This window comes from Apis dorsata, unplaced genomic scaffold (assembly GCF_000469605.1).
Source record: "Apis dorsata unplaced genomic scaffold, Apis dorsata 1.3 scaffold_502, whole genome shotgun sequence".
Taxonomy (NCBI): Eukaryota; Metazoa; Arthropoda; class Insecta; order Hymenoptera; family Apidae; genus Apis; species Apis dorsata.
In genome coordinates, this window is record NW_006263732.1 from 223008 (window position 1) to 227288 (window position 4281).

The following is a 4281-nucleotide window of genomic DNA, read 5'->3' on the forward strand; positions in this document are numbered from 1 at the left end:
CGCGAGCGTTCGTGTAATAATAATAAGAAGAGAGCAACTCTATGAGGAACCAACGGCCTCCGACCCGTTCACCCTATGCTAGGTGGAGCCGGTCTGATACTGTACCCTCAGTGGTTCTCAATTCACGGCGCCGAGGATGTCGACATTACTATCGTATGAAAGTTTTCGAATTATACACGAAATAAAGATACGATATAATTATTTATATTTGTATTGCAATTTTTTTAGATACTGATCCTTTGTGTTTTGTGAACATGATTATATAAAATTTTAGTTAAAATTTGTATTTGTTAAAATAAATAAAATTATGATATTTGAAGATCAATATTTACAAAATACAAACTTTTAAAGATGCATTTTGAATATTAAATATTTTTTATTTTTTATTAATTTATTAAAATTATAAATTTATTAATTTTACATATAAAAAAAATAAAATTTGTAATTGTATATTTATATTGTATTGTAGAAAGCTGTATAATTATTTAATAATTATTAATATGCATCATTAAATTGAAACTAATTTAATTATTAATTTGCAAATATTTGTAATAATATAACATTTTATATTTCATGAATTTATTTGTAGCAATTTCGCAACAAAATTAATTGTACTGAGAAATTCATGTATCATTAAGATCATGTTACATTTCTTGAGTGGTAATTGTATTCGGGTGAATCATTGAATTGCTTGTTTGCCGCTAATTGAGTGTCACTGCGGGTGTGACCGTGAACGAAGAGGCAGGAAAGCAAGACAACGTTGTGGAGCAGTATCTCTATCCTCGCCCTCTACCTCCTCCCTATGCCACGTTGTGTTTCCCCATGCCTACCCCACCCATAGTTCTCACTGTAAGCGAAGTGGACACTAGGTAAAACGATGGTGGGGCGAACGTGATGCAGAGGGGAAGTTCGTGGTACCATAGACAGTGGGTATGCCGATGAGAAAAGAAAAGGGAAGGGGCAAATGCGGTGAGGTTAGGTTAGTTTAGGTTAGACGTGCCTCCGAAGAAGAGCGGAACTGGTCTGAAGAGAGAGAAAGATAGAGGGAAAGGGAGGTCACTCGAGAGATCGCCGAGAGATGACACCACCGCGCCCACACGATCCAATATAGTGGCAACTGCATTCGTGCAGGTGTAACGTACCGCACACCAGCACCCTCTGCCCTCCATTACCTTTCTCTCAATCTTCATGAGCACCCACTTTACCCCACCCTTCTCGTTTTCTTTCGTCTTCTCGTTCCTTCTCTATCTCTTTCTGTTTCTATTTCAAGTTATATCCCCTGCTTTGGTTACAAGTCCTTCAATGATCCTGTGTCCTCGTATTTGTTCTTGAAGCATAAACCGGAGTACGAATACAATTGCAATTACGATTACGATTACACGGGATTGACCTGTCGCCACTAGTATGCGCATGCCGGCAACGTCGCAAATCCACGCTTCCCCCTTCCCTCCTGTACTTGCTGCTACTCCTCCACTCCCGTGGTTCCGTCTAACTCTCTTCCTCGCGTCCATTCGTTTACTTGATCTGTCTTTGTTACGCGATACATGCGCTAGTCGGCGTCGCTGTGCGCAATACTGTCGCGCCATTGCAAACGCGCGGCAGTGCACTGTCGTCGCCACCTTCGTTTGCGATATGAGGTCACGCATTAACATGAAAAGCAGATTAAAGCTTGTTTTCTTTAAATGCGGTTTACGAACGCATCGAATGTATTCATGTTTGCTTTATAAATCTTTACGAGTAAATTTTATCGTTCGTATTCAAAATAAATTTGGTCGTTTTTCGTATATTGTTATAATAATACTACATCATATTAGAAGATTCAATATCTTGATTTTGGAATTTTTATGTCTATTTGTTATGTAAATATTTGGAAATAGTTTTAATGTGTTTATTTCTCTCTGTAAAATGAAGCTCTTCAGTAGTGTGAATTATCAGAGTTTACACGTGTAACATTAATTACCACCTACAAGTGATGTTGAGTGAACAACTGAATCTTGTCAAACAAGGGATGAATTTGACTTAAGATTCTCTTGTTGGAAATATTTGAAAACAAGATTATTAAATTAATCATCATCACTTTTCAAATCTTAATGTTTACTTGATGTTTATGAATATTATATGATCATTCATAACTTAAAATATATTATATATAACTTAAAATTTATTATTCTATTGTTATTATTATTTATAATATTTTCATTTCATGATTTCTTTGCAAATAATTTTACTATATTTTTTTCTTATAAATTTATTCATCGTGAATTTGTAAAAATTTAATTTAATATAAAAAATTTCTTAGTTTATTCATATTTTCATCAAATAATATTTCATTAATTCGTTGTAAAATACTATATTTTTAGATTTTCTATCCTAATCGCAATCGGTCATTGAATATAATTACAATTTTAGAATCTCATTGCCGGTATCTTTATTTCGTATCTTGTATCTTTCAACTCAAACACGAATAGTCTATGCATAAATAACTTACAAGAAGAAATGCATGCATAAAAATTTACTTGTTTAAAACAAGTTTATAGTCAAGATAATAAGATATTATACCACATACATAATGAAAATAAAATTTTAGCCATAATTTTTTAAAAATTATCAGTTTTCTAAGAAACTAACTGGTATTTTTTCATATTTTTTCATACAGTTAATGTTACAAATTTTCATTAATAAGTGAATAAATAAGTAAAAATAAATGCTCCTTATAATAGGATATGATTAATTTTAGAATCATTACTTAAGCTTTACAAATCAATTTCTGGATTCTGGATTCTGATTACTTATCATATTTTTTTTTATAATTCTAATCGAGTGAAAAAAGTGTAAAAAAGTAATTAATGACAAAGGAACAAACAAGAAAATAATGAAGATCGTTCGTGTATATTTTTCCTTTTTATCCCATGTCACATTTAATTGACATACCTTTAATTGAGAATCGACAGATATAAACAAAAATAAAACCGTAGCCGGTCCATCTCTATTTAGTGGTCACGTTGAGATGCCATGTCCAGAGAACGTTCTCATGGTGAATTTCCAATATCAAGCCCAGAGACCGATCCACCGAGCCCGGCATGCACTACAGTTCGATTCACAGGATCCAGCTCGCGGCTTAATATCACTGCTTGTTGGATGTTAGCATAAGCAAACATAGGGGGCTCGAATAGTAACCCCGTGTGGATAAATTGTCGGCCTATCGAAAAGTAGAAGAATGAAAAGGGCGAAAGCTGCTCGAGCAATGACTGCCTTTAACAAAAGAACCCCTTTTCAATAGCTTTTTATCTTGCAATAAGTACTTTCAAAAGAATAAATTTTCTGAATTTTACTTGTCTTTTATTTTTCTTCTTTGTTTTTATTATTATATATTACAATTTTTTATCAATATCGATATGATTCAATTTAATAAAAAATTTAAGTTGAATTACTTATTTTATTCAAATTAATTTCTAACTTAATATATTACATCTATTATTCAAACTCAAATATTAAAAAAAGATTTTAAATGAAATTTTTTTTTAATCCTAATAAAATAATATATACTAATAATATTTTTATATATTATCGATCAAATTCTAAGAGAATTTTTGCAAATTTCATTAAAATGTTTATAAAATCTATTCTAATAGAAATAAAAAATATTAGAGGTTAGAAATCACTCGTTGAAAAGAATATGAATGATGAGGAATATAAGATTTGTTTGAATAAATGTCTTTAAACGCGAAGTGGCATAAAATAACAAATGTGCATTTCAATTCTATGCAAATAACATCGTATCGTATTAATCACTTGACAACTTGTTAACGTTCCACTTTATCAAAAATACTCAAACAATATTCATTCATCAGTTTACATTTTACGCTCAGATTTCATTCTCCAGAAGTGAAATCAGATACTTACTTTTCCTTCATCTCAAAGAAATCTTCCCGAGAAGAAACTCATTCCCAACATCCAAATTTTTTCCAACGTCTAAATAATTTCCAGATGTCAGATCGAAATACTCGTAGTCGTCAATTCCTTGACAATCGTCCCATCGTGTATATCTGATCGTAAGATGATCGACGAATCGGCCGTTTCCCTTTTCGACGATCAATCTTTGCAGATGTAATTTCGATCATTGGCGAACATGTACCGAGGAAACACTCAACACGAACGAAGCTGCGGGTGTATTGTGCCGGGTGAAATTAAACCGGATTTCACGGGGGATTAAATGGTATTTCACGAGGCACGGGGATACGCGCGGTCGAGGACCACCACCCCTCTCCCCTCCCCTCCCCT

At 33.0% G+C, this 4281-nt stretch overlaps 1 protein-coding gene and 1 long non-coding RNA gene across 3 annotated transcripts in view; both read left to right on the forward strand.

The window, feature by feature from the left end:
- Window positions 1-4281, forward strand: part of LOC102680953 (neurogenic protein mastermind-like) — a 223730-nt gene that overhangs the window by 45842 nt on the left and 173607 nt on the right. The window lies entirely within an intron of this gene.
- Window positions 2801-3330, forward strand: LOC116186192. The gene is made up of 2 exons (XR_004151139.1): window positions 2801-3034; window positions 3104-3330. It is a non-coding gene; the product is annotated as an uncharacterized LOC116186192 (long non-coding RNA).